Source organism: Galeopterus variegatus, unplaced genomic scaffold (genome assembly GCF_000696425.1).
Source record: "Galeopterus variegatus unplaced genomic scaffold, G_variegatus-3.0.2 Scaffold4962, whole genome shotgun sequence".
Classification (NCBI taxonomy): Eukaryota; Metazoa; Chordata; class Mammalia; order Dermoptera; family Cynocephalidae; genus Galeopterus; species Galeopterus variegatus.
Genome location: NW_007731073.1, coordinates 8,028 through 28,255, shown reverse-complemented (window position 1 = coordinate 28,255; position 20,228 = coordinate 8,028). Strand labels below are relative to the sequence as shown.

General features: G+C 42.0%; 1 pseudogene; it reads right to left on the bottom strand.

Annotated features, from left to right (window-relative positions):
• Positions 1 to 2,326: 2,326 nt before the first annotated feature.
• Positions 2,327 to 4,091, bottom strand: LOC103604100 (annotated as a pseudogene).
• Positions 4,092 to 20,228: the final 16,137 nt, after the last annotated feature.

The following is a 20,228-nucleotide window of genomic DNA, read 5'->3' as shown; positions in this document are numbered from 1 at the left end:
AAAAAAAAAAAAAAAAAAAAAAAAAAAAAAAAAACATTTCCGTCGGGCCGGCCTGGTGGCGCACTGCTACAGTGCTCCGCTTGGGAGTGCGGCATCGCTCCCGCCAAGGGTTTGGATCCCACATACAGACCGGCCGCTCACTGGCTGAGCGAGGTGCGGGCACAACACCGAGGGTTGCGATCCCGTTGCTGGTCCCGGTCCAGTACGGGCACGACACTGAGGGTTGCGATCTGTTGCCGGTCACGAAAAAAGACAAAAAGGGAAAAAAACAAACAAACAAACAAAAAAAACATTTCCGTCATCACAGAAAGTTCTACTGGACAGCACTATCTGGATTAGTCAAGGGAGGTGACCTCTTGGTGATCTTTTCTCTTTCTTCACTGTAACACGGGAAAACTTCCAATTGAGCCAGATCACTTTAACAAAACCTGTCAGAAGGCCCTCCTTCCAGATTGGGGAGACTTCCCAGCACCTTCCCAATTCTTGAAAGCTGCCCGCTTTCACATTTTCACCAGGCATCAACCTATCTACATCTGATTTTCTTTATACTATTTGGGTAACAACCTCGATTATTCCTTTTTTCTTTCAAGTTATTTTTTAACATATGCCAATTCCTCAAGAGATGACAAAGCACTTTTGTCAAGCAGCCTCATTTCATACTAATGAGCATCTTTGGAGTGTCAGTAAGAACAATGGCTCAGCCAGATTAACTTTAGTAACCCCACACAGTGGAAGGACCGCTGCCGCCTAAGACCCAGGCCTCAAAGATCTGAGTATTCACATTGAAAATAAGCTTCATCTCAGGGGCTCCCCAAATCCTTACTGTATCAAGTCATCAAGGGCACTAAAGTCAGCACATGCTACAGCCATCACAAATCACGTTAGAAGGCAAGAACCCACCTGGTAGTTTGTTAGTGCAGAGCAGGTGAACTTGGCCAGGTTTGTTCCCCAGGGAGAACCGGGGCTCCGCTGGCCTGTGCTATGCTCTGGTGCCCCCACATGGTTCTTAGGGTTCATTGCACATCGGAAATAAGAACCACAGTGTTTACTCTTAGAACGAACTAAGGCCTTGGTTTCTCTACAAGTTCATTTGCCTTTCCTTTGAAGTGACACTTCGCAAAAGCCAGATAATCAGTTGAAGGAGAAAGGGAAATTGGATCAGGGCTCCCAATAAGTCTGTAATATTTTTAGGTATTCATCTGAGTCATAAATATCAGCTGAGTCTGTTGTATCATTATCTATACCTTTTTGTATGTCTTAAAATGTTTTTTTAAATATTGGAAATACCTAAAAATTAACTCTAGAGAATTCTGCCCCCGAATGGTGCTAGAGCTAATTTTTATATTATCCCCCTTTCTCTTTAGAGGTAAAAATAAAATTCAGGGTATTGATCTCATAACCTGTGTGTGTATTTATACTTGCACAACCTGTGTATACCCATACAATATTGATTTGTGTTTCAGATTTTTCGAAAAAATTGGTGTCACACTGCATCATTGTGAAGGTCTTGCTTTTTTTAATCAACATTGCGTAAGACTTTTTCATGTCTATATATCTATTTGAATCTTTTTTTTTTTCTTTCTTTTTTTACTTAAATAAGAGAAATGTATTGGCTTACAGTTCTGGAGGCCAGAAGTCCAATATAAAAGTGGGGGCAGGGTTGGTTTCCTCTGGAGGATTTGTTCCAGGCCTCCGTCCTTGGCTTGCAGATGGCCATCTTCTGGTGACTTCACATGGTCTTCTCAGCATGTGTGTGTGTGTGTGTGTGTGTGTGTATGTGTGTGTCCTTCCTTTCAATTTTGTCTTCTTATAGAAACATCAGTGATGTTAAATTAGAAATTGACCTTAACAACCTCATTTTAAGTTAATTACCTGTTTAAAAACCTTATGTCCAAATACATTGTGAGGCACTAGGGATTGGGGCATCAAAATATAAATTTGGGGGGGTCATCATCCAGACCATACCATTTAAATCATAAGGTTTCTCTCCAATGTGAGTTCATACGTTCATATTAAGGCTTGTGGAATTAGGACAGGTTTCCCCAGATTCTCTACATTTACAAGGTTTCTCTCCGGTGAGATTTCTTACATGGAAGGATTTAGAAAAGTCTTTTCCACATTCCCTACTGAAATAGGGTCTTTTCTAGTGTGAATTCTTCCACATTGATTAAGACCAAAGAAATCAGCAAAGATGTTTCCACATGCCTTTCAATCATAGGGTTCCTCCCCAGTGAGCTCTTTCATGTCTTCAAAGTGAACGAAAACACCTTTGGGCTTCCTCACACTCCTTACTTTGATAGTTTGTCATCTGCCTTCTGTCATGATTTCAAAAGGAGCTGGAAGAACTGAAGTTTTCACCACACTCCTTTCCTTCATAGGGTTTCTCTCCAGAGTGAGTTCTTTCACGTAACTGAAATGAACTGGAGTAACTGAAAGATTTCCCACATTCTTGTGATTACATTCACAGGCTTTTTCTCCAGTGTGGATGCACATGTGAAGGTGAACACACGTGGGAGACTTAAAGCCTTTCCCACATTGCACACATGTGTATGGTTTCGGCACTGCGAGTCCATGTGTGATTATTCAGACTAGAGGAATGTGTAAATGCTGTCTTACGTTCGATGCACTCAAAGGACTTCTCTCCAGTGTGAGTTCTCAAATGTCTACGAAGGTTCGAGGAAATAGCAAAAGGTTTCCCACATTTGACACCTTGAAAAGGCTTCTCTCCAGTGTGAGTTCTATGTTTGCTAAGTGGCGAGTGGACCTGGCAAAGGCTTTCCCACATTCCTCACATTCATGGGGCTTCTCTCCCCTGTGAGTTCACACATGCCTAGTAAAGTCTGAGTTCTGAAGGAAGGCTTTCCCACAGTCCCTACACTTATAGAGTTTTATTACAGGGTGAATTCAGTAGTAATCATTAAGGCATGAGGAATTTCTAAAGGATTTTGTGCATACCTTACGTTCGAAGGGATTCTCTGCAATGTGAGTTTTTATATGTTTGGTAAGCTGAGAAGACCTAATGACGACTGCCCCACATTACTTACCTTCATATGGCTTCTCTCCACCGTGAATTTTCACGTTGACTTAAACGTGAGGAAACAGTGAGGCTTTCCCACATTCCTTCCACTTAAAAGTTTCCTCTCCAATGTGAGTTTTTCTGTGCTGAGTAAGTTGACAAGACCTAATGAAAAATTTCCCAATTCATAGGGGTTGCAGGTTCCGGTGTGGATTCCCATGTGAATATTAAGGAATCTGGAATATCTAAAGCCTTTCCCATATTCCTTACATTCATAGGGGTTGTCTCCAGTGTGGTTTACTGTGCGATTATTAAGGTATGCAAAATATCTAAGGCCTTTCTCACATTCCTTACATTTGTAGGGTTTTTCTGCCTTGTGAGTTTGTATATTCACAGAAAGGCTTGTGGAGTGAATAAAACAAACCTCTTTTATAGTCCTTCCATTCATGGGGTGTTTCTCCATTGTGAGTTCTCACATGGCCTGAAAGTGTGACTGATGAGGAATGCTTTCTCACAGTTGCTGCATTCGAAGGATTTATCTTATATGCACATTCTCTGGTAAGCAACACGTGGAGTCAGACTGAAGGATTTTCTGCAAAAAAGTTTCTTTCCGGTAGGGGCTTACTTGTGCAAAGTCAGGAATTCTGTTCCATTCTGATGACACTCAGAAGTGTTTTGGGTATTTGAGTTCTCTCATGTGTCTTAAGGCACGAGTCTTCACTGAAGACCTCCCCGTGTTGCACGTAGTCGCAGACCTCTCCTCCATGTGGCTTCTTGCCTTTCGTAACCCACTGGAGGTCTGGCCCCTCCAAAAATCTTGCTGAAGTACTGGCCCTCTGGTTTCAAGTTGCACTTTCCATCCCTGGAGAGCTCCTTTCTGTACTGCCCTTGGCTATTCCTCTGGTTCCAACCAAGAGAGCAGACTTGGTTTGATGTTCTGACACCCTACTGAGGCCACGTTCCTGTACTGTTCCAGCATCACCTCTCTGTGTAGGTTTCTCTGAGCTGTATCCAGTAAAGTCTGTTCCTCCTGGCTGAAGTCCATGGCCACATCCTCAAAGGTCACCTGGTCCATGGGACAAATTAGTGGCTGCCATTTTGTGAGGCTGATGGAGAAATGTGCCTGAATGCTCCTTTCCTTCACCAAGATCACTTCAGGGCAGCTTATGAATCTACATGGGTAGTGGCAATCCCCATTCCCAAAAGTGCCGGGACCATTAGGCAGGAGGATACAGGGCTGGAGTCAATGTGTCTTGAATGGGGGAAATCCTTTTCCTTCAAAGCTGTCTTAAGCCAGAGGCCAACAAAGTGAAAAAAATCCTGACTGCGTGAAACCAGCACCAAGAAAGAACTCTGATTTATTTTTTACTGCCGAAAAATTCATTGTATAACTATGCCCATTTATTTATCTCTTCTCCCTATAATAAAGTAATAGTAGTTAGGTAGTTCATCTTTTTCTTATTAACACATTTATTCTGAATGTTATCCTTTATTTAGCTATCTTATGTGCAAATCGCTTCTCTCGGTCTGTGACTTATCTTTTCTCTTTGTTTATGGTGTCCTTTAAAATATAGGATTTTCACATCTCAAATCCAAATGTGTCAATCTTTTCTCTCATGGTTTATGCTGTTTGAATTTTATGAAATCTTTCTGTATCCCAAGGTCATAAGATAGTGTCTTTATTTTGAAAATAATTTTAAAGATTTGCTTTTTATATTTAAATGCTTAATTCTCCTTGATTTTGTTTATGTATTTGGTGCAAGGTAAATGTCTTCGTCTGTATGTGTTTCTCCTGGCAGGGTACACATTAGAAAAGCCTCAGGAGCTTTTAAAAGACAGATTGGGGCTGGCCAGTTAGCTCAGTTGATTAGAGCTCAGTTGGTTAACATCAAGGTCCAGGGTTCAATCCCTGCATTGGCCAGCCATGAAAAAAAGTAAATAAAAAATAAATAAAAGACTGATTTCTGGACCTCATCCCAGAACTGATGAAATCTAAATCTGTGAGGGTGGACCAGAGACCTCAGGATTAAAAACAAAACAAAAATCCCTCACATTTCTCTAACATATAGCCAAGGTTGAGAATCTCTAAGGCCAGACCAAGAGGAGAATCACAGGGGTGTAGACTATGTGCCTCATTAGCTATATTGAATATTGCCAGTGCTCTCGGACATAACTATAAGTATTTATGGTTCTTCTGATAGGGGAATTCCAGCTGCTTCACATCTTTGAGAACACATTGGCATGATTATCCCAGTTGAGTGATAAGGAAACTGAGCTCTGAGAGTTTAGGTGATTAGGGGACTTGCCTAAAATCACCCCAGTGATGCTGCTAGGTACAGCTCCAAAGCCTGTGCTCTCTACTGCCTTTGACATTCTGACTCTCTACTTATAAATCTTGCTTCTGTCAAAAATTCTTCACTCACTAGCATCACTGGACTAGGACACTGGCAACACCTCATCTGGCTCCTACTGGGACTCTAAATTCGACCTCAGCTTGAAGGGAGAGATTCACCATGTAACTGACTTCTCCTGCAATCCTAGAGTCAGCCACAATGTGCCAGGAAGAAGGTAAGATGTTCTAAGGGTGTCAGAAGTGTAAGGCAAAGTTCCTGCTCTTTCGAGAGACTGAGACTCTACTGTAAATGAGACAAAGCTTAGGTAAATCAGTTTTAAATTGTCAGTAGAGATTTTAAGTGGTACAATTTTAAAGAAGTAAATCATATGAGCTAGAAGTTTGGACTAATTGACCTCGGAATTTCTTTCCTACCCTGGATCTCTAGGAATCTATGAGATAATGATGACAAAAAAATCTGCTCTGCCCAGGTTCCAGTGCCTTGGAAGATTAAGAGTAAGTCAGTAGTCACGTCTACCTGTTCTGGAAAGTGTGATAATATGACAATTTTTACTTAGAAGCAGATAGGATGTCACCAGAAAGCCAAAAAATAACCTAGAATGTTTCTTGTGACACTTACCCTAGATCCCTGCATGTGGGATGTAACCTAGTAACCATCCCAAATCTATACCTCATGTACAACCAGTAGAAACCCTGATGAAGTGATTAGGTGGGGCTGTCCTCTCTCTCTCTCCTTTGATCCTTCGCCCTTCTCAGGATTATAACATGCTAAGCTCTGCTGGCCTCTTCAGAATACATTACTCAGGGCAACCTGACCTATGCACCCCCTGGCTGCAATCATCATATTTGCTCAATAAATCCTTGCTGTATGTATTTGGCCTCAGTTTCTTTTTAGGTCAACAAAAGGAAAGGCTTTGTGACTGAAAAAACACAAAACTTTCTCCCGGGCTGTGTAGGCAGTGTCCAGGATGGCCCTCAATGATCTTTGTCCCCTGGTATTCATGCCCTTTTGTAGTCCCCTCCACAATGAATAGCGCTAACCTGTGTATCCAATTTGGGTACTGTGGAAACGACGGTATGTGACTTTTGAGGCTAGATCATAAAAGACATTGCACTTTCTGCCCTGATCTCTCTTGAACTACGTGCTCTGAGGAAGCTGGCGGCCAAGTTGTGAGGACACTCAAGCAGCCCTATGGGGAAATCCTTGTGATGAGGCACTGAGACTTCTGCCAGCAGTTAGCACTAACTTGCCAACCATGTGACTGAGCACCTTGGCAGCAGATCCTCCAACCCTAATCGGGCCCTCATATCAACTGCACACGTGGCTGACATCTTGACCACAGCCTCAGAAGGGTCTTGGAGCCAGACTACCTGGCTAAGCTTCTCTCGGATTCCTGACCCACAGAAACTATGTGAGATAATAAATGTTTGTTGTTGTTTTAAGTCACTAAGCTTTGGTTAATTTGTTATGCAGCAATAGATTATTTAAACAATGGTTTTCATATAGATGCATTGCTAACCTAACAGGAAGACAATTGTAATTACTTAAAAAACTTTAAATATTGTTACTGCCCCACAAACCCTAAAAGACTCAGATGGTAAAATGGAAGTCTTAGAGAAGATAAATTATTTCTTTAAGATAAGAGGCTATCTCAGATTTCGACGTGTTTTTGTCTAATACTTGCACCTATTCAGGTTATAGCCATTTCAAAACCACTCTGTATAATTCTGGCAATTCATTTATGGCCTTATAATGTTAGGTTTTTAGATGCATATGTGGCATATGTGTAATTTAGAAAATAAGTTTTGCAACTTTACAGAACACTGAAAATATACTAGCTAGCATGCTCGCCACTCCTATCATTAATGACCTTTTTTCCCCATTTTCATAAATGGTCAAGACTTACTCTTAGAGAAAGAGTTAATTTGCGGCCAAATTCATGTCTGATAGGCCTCCTCAGCTCTAGACACAGGAAGGGAGGGAAAGGTTTTGTGACATTATGATATTTGTAGATCGGTTTTCATCCACGGTTCCTGGCTCATGCTGCTCTCTGACCTTCTCCTGCCCTCCTTTCACCTGCTCCTTTTTCCCCTTGAGGCAGGAAATTCTCTGACCCACTTAGCTGACTGTAGGTCATAAGACCCCCATTTCAGGAGAGGCCCTGAAGGAAGGAAGGGGTGCTGCACAGAGAGGCCAAGAACAATCTGAACAGATTCTCCACCACGTCTATTAGCAGTAGATCATACCCTTTTTGTCCAATCACATTTCTACATTTTCGTCCAACGTTCAATCACGCTTATGTAATGAAGCTTCCATCAATACCCAAGAGCACAGGTTTGGGGAGCTGCCTGGGAGATGAACACATGGAGGTGTGAAAATGTCATGAGAGGACATATTACCCACAGAGAGAACCCAGATATGTCAAGTCCAAATAGGAAAACGATCCTGAAACTGGATCACAGATGTCATTTCCTTTGAAAAACAGGACAAAGTTTTGTCTTTGGAAGCTGGAGGGGTGTTCAGCATCCTGTCCTTTGCCATCACACCACTACATGATTTACCCATAGCTAATGAGTTTCTCTGTGAACCACTTTGCCTCCACTCTGATGGGTCGTCCCAGCTGCAGAGCTACCTATGGTGGTTCCTCACATGCCTTGATCAATGTCCAGGTGAAGACTTGGGGTGGGGGACCCTCTGCAGATCTCTGCAGTTCTCTCTGTGCAGCTCTCTCCTCTCCAGCGTTCTGTCCTGTGAACTCTAGCGTTCTGTCCTGTGAACTCTAGCGGTCTTGGCCTCCCAGACTAATCTAATCACTGTCCTTTGTTGCCCAATGTCCAATGTCTTGGAAACTGCCATTCCCTGTATTTCATCATTGTTTTGGTTGATTCAGGCAGAAAAGTAAATCGAGTCCCTGTTATTCCATCTTGCCCCAAAGCAGGAATCCGAAACCCCACTTTTAGTTTATGTACTTCAGTGTTTAAAATTTACATGCCTGTGTTACTTTAGAAATTAAAAAAAATTAAACATTAAAAATTGTTTCTGGCTTGGGGCTGGCCCGGTGGCGCACTGCTACAGTGCGCCGCTTGGGAGTGCGGTGGCGCTCCCGCCAACGGTTCGGATCCCACATACAGACCGGTTCCTGCTCACTGGCTGAGTGAGGGGCAGGTGCAACACCGAGGGTTGCGATCCCGTTGCCGGTCCCGGTCTGGTACGGGCGCGACACTGAGGATTGCGGTCCGTTGCCGGACACGAAAAAAGACAAAAAGGAAAAAAAAATTGTTTCTGGCTTGACTTGAACTAGAGAAAAACAGGAAATGATAAACAGTCAAAGACATAAAAAAGGAAGAGTATTGGATTGATTTCTACTGTACTATTAGAGAGGCAAGGAGTATAGTGAACGAGAGCAAAACGCAAATTATCAACAAACAGGACGTGGGGACAGTCTAATGGCCAACACACAGGCAATACACCCTGACTTTTATAAATCCCACAAACAGCTGAGTTTTTTTTTTTTTTTTGTCTTTTGTCTTTTTTTCCGTGTCCGGCAACGGATCGCAACCCTCAGTGTTGCCCCCGTACCGGACCGGGGACTGGCAACGGGATTGCAACCCTCGGTGTTGCTCCCGCGCCCCGCTCAGCCAGTGAGCGGGAACCGGTCTGTATGTGGGATCTGAACCCTCGGGCGGGAGCGCCGCCGCGCTTCCCAAGCGGCGCACTATCCAGTGCGCCACCGGGCCGGCCCTTGTTTTGTTTTTTTAAAGCATATCTTTTCTCAGTCTGCATAAGAGGCAGATAAAGCGAAGGGCAGACTGTGGTGAGAACATGTGGTTTGTCAAAGCTGGAATATTGTTTAAAAAGGGTTCCAGCACTGTCTGCATGGATACCACTAACAATCATGTGCTGTCCTTTACAACGGTAGACTGGGATTAGACAGCTTGCCAAAATGCCACTGAGTCAAGAAAAGCGAGAATTCTTGTTTCTGAAGACACATATGTGGGGAACATTCCTCCTCCCCACGACCTCTGCATTTGCCGTCTGGGGGTGTGAGGGGCCCACCGTGCCAGTCTCCTCTGCTGCTCTAAGATTAACCCACGTGCTGCCGGTTGAGCATGTTAGCATTCACAGAGGGAAACTCCCTTCATCCTCTCGTTTTTTCCTATTCTACTTTTAGTACATTTTAGGCCCCAAGGGTGTTTTATCAAATAGAAGTAGAAGTTACGAATCTTCTCCCAGGAAGTTCTTTGGAAGTTCAGATTTATTTTTATTTTTATTTTTTTAATAGATGACCTTAACCCTTGACTTGGTGTTGTCAGCACTGTGCTCTCCCAAGTGAGCGAACCGGCCATCCCTATATGGGATCCGAACCCGTGGCCTTGGTGTTATCAGCACCGCACTCTCCCGAGTGAGCCACGGGCTGTCCTCTGGGAAGTTTAGCTTTAAAAGACATACTTTCCCACCCTCACTGATTTCTCTTACCCAGCCTGGAAATGCCTTGCACCTTTTTCTCTTAAAGGAAGCCGTTCATAGGCAGAAGAGCCCTTTCGTAGCAGAATGTTGGTGACATTGGCAGGTCCTCAGAGCAGAGGTTCTTAAGGCTGATCTGTGGGCTGCGTTTAGCAGGTGACAAGGATTTTGCTTATTTGTACAGAATGAAAAAAACAAGAACAATGAATGAGTTTTTCACAAAGGAATTTATTTATGTCACTGTGATGTATTCTGAGATAGCGTGCCCTCTCCTTTTTCAGTTAAAATGTCTTTTCTTTTATAATAGTAGAATGATAATAAGTGATAGTTTTAAAATAAAAACACACTCATTTACTCAGTAAAATTACCTAAGTGTAGATGCCCATTTTTGTAAGTTTTACTGCTCTGTGAAATCCAAAAGTTTCAGAGAACCACTGTTTTAATAGATGTAATCTGAGATTTAAGATAATGAATTTAACAAGATTTAATTAAATCTGATTCAGATAAGGAAGATTTTGAATAACCCAGCTCTACATGTTCCAAAAGTCAACCTACCAGCACAGTTGAATGCTTGGTTGGAACCATCATGGGGGAGCAGAAATTACTGGCTGGACAATCAAGACTGGAGAATCAGACTTCTAGGCTTAGAGGAACTTCAGAGATCACCTCTCACAGCTGAGAATATTAACTTTGATGCTTTCTTCTCCTGGCCCTGCCACTAATTTGTCAGGTGATCTTAGCTCACTGCTCTGGACTGTTTCTTCAACCACAGAGGGTTACTTCCAGCTCTGAAGTTCTGTGACTTAACAAGTCAATGATCTCCAAACTTAACGTTAGGAAGAAGAGACGGTTCCTCGTGGGTAAAGGGTTAAGTCTGGGGACATTCAGGCTGATGCAGAAAACAACAAAATTCTCATTTTTTCTTATTGCCCTAAATAGCCCTGACATATAAAGCTTTGTTACAGAGTAACTTGGTATTGACTGGAAAACAAAAAGAGATTCCTCCCCGCCTGCCCCTGTCTAAAGGGCAGTGAGAGGGTCCAAACGCAGACAGTTACTGCCCCCTAGAGGGCCCACAGCATGGGGCTCGTCTGTAAATTCAGATTGACACTTGGTTCCCTGGGCACTGAAAGAATTTGTGTTCAGAGCTAGAGTGACCTTAAAAAGCCATCAGTTTCAACTCCTTCATTTTGCAGATGGGGACACTGCCCTCTAAGCTTCTGTTCCAAGTCCAGGGCCCATGCCACTACGTTGCACAGCAGCTTCATTAGCGTTCATGTACTCCATCTATTTCTGCAGACTTTCCTGAGTTGTTGGGAAGCTACCATCACCTTTCTTTCCCTAGTAGGGAAAGAAAGACACCACCCCATGTTGTTGGCTTCCCATTGGAATTTTGGCTCCAAAGGCAAACATGGGGACCCGATAAGGCAATCACACAGGGAGAACCCACGTGAACAGAAAGGCAGAGATCCGGGACTGCCAAAGATTGCCAGCAAATGGTCGCAAACTAGGAGAGCACCACGGAACAGATCCTCCCTCACAGCTCACAGAAGAGACCAATCCTACCAACACCCTGATCTCGGACTTCTGGTCTCCAGAACTGGGAGACAGTAAGTCTTTGTCATTTAAGCCACTCAGTTTGTTGTAATTTGTTACAGCTGCCCTAGCAAACAAGTACCGATTTTGCAGAGCTTTATCTGTCAAAGTCCTTCCACTTGTCATTCATACTTTGATTTTGCAGAACCAAGTTAAGTCGACTTTTCTTCAAAGCAGCCAAGGACTGTGAAATTTCAAAATGTGAGGATGCATGAACTTAGAATCTCAGAATCATTAGATGAGAGGAACACAGTCCAATGACTCATCACAAGTTGGAAATTCTTGTACAATGTCTTCATCAGCCAGGGTAGAAAGAGCGCTGTACCCTTACAAAGAAAGTAGAACAAAGCAGCAGAGAAAGGAGGACAGCCCAAGGCCAGACAAGATATTCTGTAACAGAAGTTAGACTTAGTTGCAGCCAAGAACTAATGTGCTCGGCTACCTTCAATACTCAGAGTTACAGACATGCTCCTCGTGGGCCTAGAAATGAGGAGGATGGAAAGTGAGATTGCCACCTGGGAACTCAACTCTGAAGTCACTTATAAGGGATCAGAGCAGAGATATGCAAGGTCACCTGAACAAAGCAAAAGGAAAGTCGGAGAGGCAAATGCTGGCATTTCAGGGTAGGGACCATGAGTTTTAGTCACTAAACTTGAAGTATTTCCTGTTCCAAAGGAAAGGTTCTCTCTTTAGGTGGAGACAAATGCAGGGAGGTGTGGCTGTGGACTTCACGTATTTCTGATCCCACTGGCAAGACTCTCCCTATTGTAAACTGGATGCATCAGGCTGTCACAGCCATTCCTTTGACACCCCCTGCTGAGTCCATGAGCATCGACGATTATATGTGGCTTCTATTGTGTCTTAGAGAGAAAATGCACTGGATTACATCCAGGCTAACTCTGGCTACCCATGACAACGATTCCTTGTAACAAATCCTCAATAAAAGAGCCTGTGATTATGATTTCGCTCATGTGCCCTGCTTATGAAAGAGACTGCACCGATAACACTCACACAAGGACATTAGTCTGATGAGTTTTATTTTTTGTTGCAAGTTAATAACAGGCACTCTTTTATTAATCCTCCTTCGGCACATATTTTAGTTAGCAGAAATGAATCCCTCAGCCATGGTTATCCTACAGCAATAACAAACAAGAGTCAGTCTTGGAGACTTCAACACATAGGCCCCCAAAATAAAACACAGTGTGGAGGACTTCCGCTATCAGCTATGATGGAGTAACCAGTACAGAATTTGCCCTCCTGCCATAAACAACAATAAAACCGGGCAAAAAATATGAGGCAACTCATGTCAGGCATCGGACCAAAAGAAGAGAAAGAGAGTAATCCCTGAATGAAGGGGCACCCCTGGGGTGGAGCCCCATGATCACTTAGTCTCTCTGTGTCCTTGAGGTGCAGTGAGCTGGAGTCCCACAGAGCTGAGGAGGCAGATGTCAGAGTTGGGGGCAGCTAAGGCGGCTGGAATCTTTAGGGCAAGGCAAGAAATCTTTGTGGGGGTCCCTGGTGAAGTAGGGAAGATGTGGAACAAGTGGAATGTTCATAAACTGCTGGTGGGAGGGTGACATGGCACAACCACTTTGGAAAACTGTCCAGTAGTATCTTACAAAGTTAAAATACACTGGCCACATGTCTCAGAAGTTCCACTCCTAGATATCTACCCTAGAGTATCACTTTTTTATTTGACAGTGCTTCCCATACGATATACCAAATAACCCTAATCATTTAAAACCTGTACAAAATGAGAGCTATATCTTTTAAGGCTCTCTCAGGAGCCCACCTGAAAGAGCCCAAAGTTTATTCAGAATTTTGATACTGAGGAAGCCTGTCAAAGATGTGAAAAGGTTTAAAATACTTGATCAAAACAGGATTACAGGTCACTGTGAAACAGTAGTTATTTATTTAACACAGTGAAAATCAAAGACTTCAAAAGCAATACAGAAAGTTACATGAATGTAAAAACCTTATTCCTTTTAAAGCTCAGTGTTAGGAACATAAGCCTGAGATTCTGGCGCCTTCTCTGCTACCATTCAGGAGAGCCTGCATGAGAATGAAGCCAAAACAGAGGAAAGCAGGGGAAAGAGATGAAGAAAACACAATTTCTGATCATATTGTTTGAGGCCTGGAACCCAACTGAACCTTGAATGACATGTATTCCCTGGATTTTTCATTATCTAGCCAACACAGTCCCTTTTCTGTCATTGTTATTGTTGCTCTTTAAAACCAGTTTGAGGGCCGGCCCGTGGCTCACTCGGGAGAGTGCGGTGCTGATAACACCAAGGCCACGGGTTCGGATCCCATATAGGGATGGCCGGTTCGCTCATTGGCTGAGCGTGGTGCTGACAACACCAAGTCAAGGGTTAAGATCCCCTTACCGGTCATCTTTTTATAAAAAAAAAAAAAAAAAAAAAAAAGCTCAGTTTTCCTAAGAAATTAAAACCCTGATAAAGACAACATAAAGTATAAGGAACTATCTTAATAAAACACAGTGGTGTGATCGCTTCTCCTGATAGGAAGCCTGTTTAGATAACCTGGAAGTCAAACCTGATGGAAAAGGTACTTGAATGTAATTAGACATTGGAAGAGTGTGGGTCCAAGGTGTATACCATTTATAAAAGAATAATGTAAATAAGAAAACAGTACCTTGAGCAAGGGAGTGCATGGCTTTCAAAGAAAGTAAGAGCATGAGAAATTTCTTGGTTCCATGGAACAATTTAGACACATCAAGAAAAGTCAGGAGTACAGAATCAAGTTATACTGGAGGAAACATTGTTCTCCTAGGCTTTATGGAAAACATTATCAGTGTCAGGCCATAACAGGAGAGTTAGAACCAAAGGGGGAAAATATTACAGGACCTGATGAACAGTTGAAAGACAGAGTTACCCTAGACCTTCTCAGCGGAAGAAAGAACTAAAGACATTGATGTATAACCTGTAAATCATGTGCAGCAAGGAGAGCAAAAGTTGAACTTCTGGAATATGAATCTGAGAACCTTTAAGAGGAAAACCCTATAATGAGAAAGAAAATTACCATTTTAAATGAAGTAGACAGCATTTCTAACTTGAAATTAGATGGCAACTGTAAAACAGGAGAGGCTGTAATTTGGAAGACGGTTGGAAACAGATTTCAGAATTAAATCAAAACCTCTTGTAATTTTTATTAAGAGCAGATCAACATTTTAAGAAGCCTTGTTGTTTAAACACAGAGGACCAAATTTTTAGTATCTTATTAGTGTATTTATATTAAAGTTCAATCCTCAGAAAGACATAAGTAATTATAGCCAACTTATGTCACACAAATTTCTTTCGTAAATTTATCTTTACAAATTATTCTCGTGACTTCGACTTTTGTTGTTGTTGTTCTATACTTCCCCCTTTTTAAATAGCCAGTCATAGGGCCGGCCCGTGGCTCACTTGAGAGAGTGTGGTGCTGATAACATCAAGGCCACGGGTTCGGATCCCTATATAGGGATGGCCGGTTTGCTCACTTGGGTGAGCGTGGTGCTGACAACACCAAGCCAAGGGTTAAGATCCCCTTACCAGTCATCTTTTAAGAAAATAAAAATAAATAAATAAATAAATAAATAAATAAATAAATAAATAAATAATAAATAAAATAAATAGCCAGTCATTTTACTGGTTAACCTAAAAAAACTGAGGCTGAACATATAAAGCATAGAATTTATTGAGCCATTATGACAATTGCAACCAGGGAAATGCATAGGTCAGGTCACCCTGAGAAATGTGCAACCAAAGAACCACCAGAGCTTACCATTTTTAATCAGAAGAAGAGGAAGAATCAAAGGAGAGAGAGAGATAAGAATAGCATGCACCCCTTTATCATTACATCACTTTTTTTATTGGTCGTACATGACATATAGATTTGGGATAGTTATTAGGTTACATCCTACATGTAGGTATCTAGGGAAAGGGTTAAAGAAACTTTCTGGGTTATTTTATGGCTTTCTGGTGCTATCATATCTGCTTCTAAATAAAAATGGTCTCATGATAATGTTTTTCAGGACATGTGGATGTGACTACCGACTTATCCTAGATCTCCTAAGGCACTATGATTAAGCTGGCCTGGTCACAGCAGATGTTTTCTGTTATCATAGTCTAGGACAAAAATTTACTACACACACAAAAATATTTTTATACCTATACCTTTTAAAAATATCTCTCTCTCCTACCCACTGGTTCCTTTTCATCTTGTTTTTATTTATAAACATTTATTCTATTTACATTTACCTAATTTATTTATGTCTAACAATTACACCTAGACTACTTATGAAAGCTGAGATATTAGACAAAGCTAGTCATCATTTCAAGTTTTTCCCTGTTTACCATTTTTTTTTTTTTTAAAGATGACCGGTAAGGGGATCTTAACCCTTGACTTGGTGTTGTCAGCACCACGCTCACCCAGTGAGCAAACTGGCCATCCCTATATGGGATCCGAACCAGTGGCCTTGGTGTTATCAGCACCACACTCTCCCGAGTGAGCCACGGGCCGGCCCCGTGTTTACCATTTTTACAGACTGTGAATATCAGTGTTCACCTAAATAAGAACCTTAGAGTTAAATATACGTTCGTTCGTTTGTTTGTTTTTGATAACTCAGAAGATACAGCTGTCTTTATTATACCAATACTATTTAGCTAGATCATTCTGGGCTGGCCAGTTACTCAGTTTGTTAGAGTGTGGTGTTGATAATACCAGAGTTAAGGGTTCAGATCCCTGAACTGACCGGCCACCAAAAAAACAAAACAAAACTAGATCATTCTGTTTTATCCTGAACTTATAGTTTTATGATTTTAAGACATCTACAGAGGCAAATATAATCCTGTGTGACCAGTAAACCCAGGCAAAAATGTATGTTGACAGGTCGGAAATCATCTCCATTTTTATCTTACCAACAAATTTAAAACCAGATTATTTATTAAAGATTTACTTAAGTCACATGAACTTAAAGGCATTAGGGTTAATTACTATATATTTTAGCAATTTTTTTTTTTTTTTGTCTTTTTTCGTGTCCGGCAACGGATCGCAACCCTCAGTGTCGCGCCCGTACCGGACCGGGACCGGCAACGGGATCGCAACCCTCGGCGTTGCGCTCGCACCTCGCTCAGCCAGTGAGCGGAAACCGGACTGTATGTGGGATCTGAACCCTCGGCGGGAGCGCCGCCACGCTCCCAAGTGGCGCACTGTAGCAGTGCGCCACCGGGCCGGCCCTATTTTAGCAGTTTTTTAAGAGCACTCACTTTACGTCAATCTGAACAGAATTTTTAAAGGAATTTTGGCTGACTATACCAAATTTTATCATTTGAACACAGCATTGAACATACATGAAAACACACATACACACATAAACAAAGATCTTATAGCTCTCTTTTTAGAATTTTAATCACGAAACAGTAAAACACAGTAATACAAACTCACTGGTTTATAGGAGACAGTTGGATCCAAATAAGAAAATGGGATGCTGGAGGAAGGATCTGCGGGGCCCAATAGTCAGCCTCAACACACCCTGTCCTCCTACCAGGTTCTTGACTCTGCCACAGGAAAAAATTCAACAGCAGTGTCACGGTAGAAAGTGAGAACAGGTTTAATATAACGAATAAGAGATATAGGGATGGCTGGTTAGCTCAGTTGGTTAGAATGTGGCATTATAATCCCAAGGTCACAGGTTTGGATCCCCATACGGGCCACCTGCAAAAAAAAAAAAAAAAAAAGAAAAAGAAATGAGATACAGACTTCACCGAGAGAGTGAAGCATAGCTCCAGAGACTGAGCAGGGGCGTGGTGCTGACAACACCAAGTCAAGGGTTAAGATCCCCTTACTGGTTATCTTTTTGAAAAGAAAAAAAAAGAAATACATACTTAAAGTTCAGTGCTGAATGCAGGCTGGCTTAAGGAAGTGAGCAGCCACCTGCAAAAAGTAAGTCTGATACAAAGTAAAAGCATACACCTCAGCTGGCACAGTATGGGTTGGCCCCAGGAAAGTGAGCAACAATCCCACCTTCTGCCGGGATTCTGCTTTTATAGTTTTGCTATCTAATGAATATTCAACTAAGGTGGTGGTTCTCAGTTATGTAACATAGTCTGGCACATGCTGATTGGTCTCCTTTTTGGAGCATGTTCATTGGTCAAATCTCATCACATGCACCAGACATATTCAAGAACGTTCTGTGCTCTTTAGCACCCCTAGTGGAAGGTCATTCAGCTACCAGGGTTTCTTCACTGAGCATGCCCAGACCCTGGACTTTTCAGCTGAGCCCCTGAAATCTCAATGTCTTCCTGATGGTGTGGAAAATAGGGTTAACTAGCAACAGTATCTTTCTTCTAGGGGAGGGCCTAGAGCAGGGGCCTGAGACCTTGGAATGGGCTTGTAACCAGTGGCTTGTCCTGTAACCCGAACCCAGGGAAATTGAGCACTTCCTATCTTAATGGGACAAGGCTAAACTTTCAGATTTTTCATTTGCCACAGTAAGTAATCTTATGAGGGCTGTGAACCCAATTTTGGGTAAAGTAATTTGAATCAGCTATCAATATACTGGATTGGACAAAGAATAGTTAACTGTGGCAATGTGACTGAATTACGTGAGGAGACTTAAACAACAAGAGTTACTATAATAAGGCCCGTATGGTGTTCTCTCTGTCTCAGTTCTTCTGGTTAGCAAATGAGGCATTAGAAAACTTACTTTGGGCCAGTAGCTGAGTGCACACAGAGCAGGGAGACGTCCAGCAGTGGAGGCAGAAGCTCTGCAGAGACCACATGCCCTGCGGTGCTGGCATGTGACCCAGCAGCCCAGCCGAGTGCATGCTGACCTGAGAGGTGGCTCCCCGGAGAGGCCCAAGACCTGAGGCAACCATGCACACAAGGCACTAGTGGCCAACTGAACAGACACTGAGGTAGCCATACCAAATTGGCAACCCCAGCAACATCCTAGCCAGGCAATCGTGTCAAACCAGTAGACTGTGACACCCCCTGCCACAATGACTAAACATCAAAGGAAAGATACCAGAAATATGAAAAATCAAGAAAGCACACCACCAAACGGTAATAACTCTCAAGCTCTGGATCCGATAGAACAAGAAGCCCTTGAAATGTCTGACAAGGAATTTCATGTGATAATTCTAAGGAAACTGAATGAGATACAAAAAAACTCAGCTAGACAACATGATAAAATGAGGAAAAGTATACAGGACCTGAAAGAAGAAATGTACAAGGAAATCAATGCCCTGAAAAAGAATGTAGCATAGCTTGCCAAGCTGAAAAATTTATTCAACGAAATAAAAAACACAACAGAGAGTTTAACTAGCAGGCTTGCAAAAGTAGAAGAGAGAACTTCTGACCTTGAAGATGGGCTGTTTGAAATAACACAATCAGACAAAAAAAAAAATAAATAAAAAAGAGAATTAAAAGCATTGAAGAAAATCTAAGAGAGATATCAGACAACCTTAAGTGCTCAAATATCCAAGTCATGGGTATTCCAGAAAGGGAGAAAAAAGGAGATTGCATTGAAAACATATTAAACAAAATAGTGGCAGAAAACTTTCCAGTTATTGGAAAAGACACAGATCTTCAGATTCAGGAAGCTCAAAGATCCCCAAATGTATTCAACCCAAAAAGGTCTTCTCCAAGACATGTTATAGTCAAATTGGTGACTACCCAAGGTGATATACAAATTCAATGCAATCCCTATCAAAATTCCAATGACATTTTTCTCAGAAATGGAAAACACTATCCAGACATTTATATGCAATAACAAAAGACCATGCATAGCCAAAGCATGCTGAGCAAAAATAAATAAAGCTTGGAGGCATAACACTACCTGACTTTAAACTATACTACAAAGCTATAATAACCATAACAGCATGGTACTGGCATCAAAACAGACACACTGATCAATGGAATAAAATAGAGAATCCAGAAATCAACCCACACACCTACAGCCATCTGATCTTTGACAAACGCACCAAACCTATACACTGGGGAAGAGACTGCCTCTTTACCAAATGGTGCTGGGGTAACTGGATATCCATATGCGGGAGAATGAAACTAGACCCATTCCTCTCACCATATACTAAAATCAACTCAAAATGGATTAAAGAATTAAATATTCACCCCAAACAATAAAACTTCTTAAAGAAAACTTAGGACAAACACTTCAGGAAGTAGGACTGGGCACAGACTTCGTGAATACAACCCCAAAAGCAAGGACAACCAAAGGAAAAATAAACAAATGAGATTATATCAAACTAAAAAGCTTCTGCACAGCAAAAGAAACAATTAACAGAGTTAAAAGACCACCAACAGAGTGGGAGAAAATATTATGCAAAATATACATCTGACAAAGGATTAATATCCACAATATACAAGGAACTGAAACAACTTTACAAGAAAAAAAACAAGCAACCCAATTAAAAAATGGGCAAAAGACCTAAATAGGCATTTCGCAAAGGAAGATATATGAATGGCCAACAGACATATGAAAAAATGCTCAGCATCACTCAGCATTTGGGAAATGCAAATCAAAACCACACTGAGATACCATCTCACCCCAGTTAGGATGGCTAATATCCAAAAGACTGTGAACGATAAATGCTGGCGAGGTTGCAGAGAAAAAGGAACATTGTTGGTGGGAATGCAAAATGGTGCAGCCTTTATGGAAAATGGTATGGAGGTTACTCAAACAATTGCAGATAGATCTACCATATGACCCAGGTATCCCACTGCTGGGAATATACCCAGAGGAATGGAAATCATCAAGTCGAAGGTATACCTGTTCC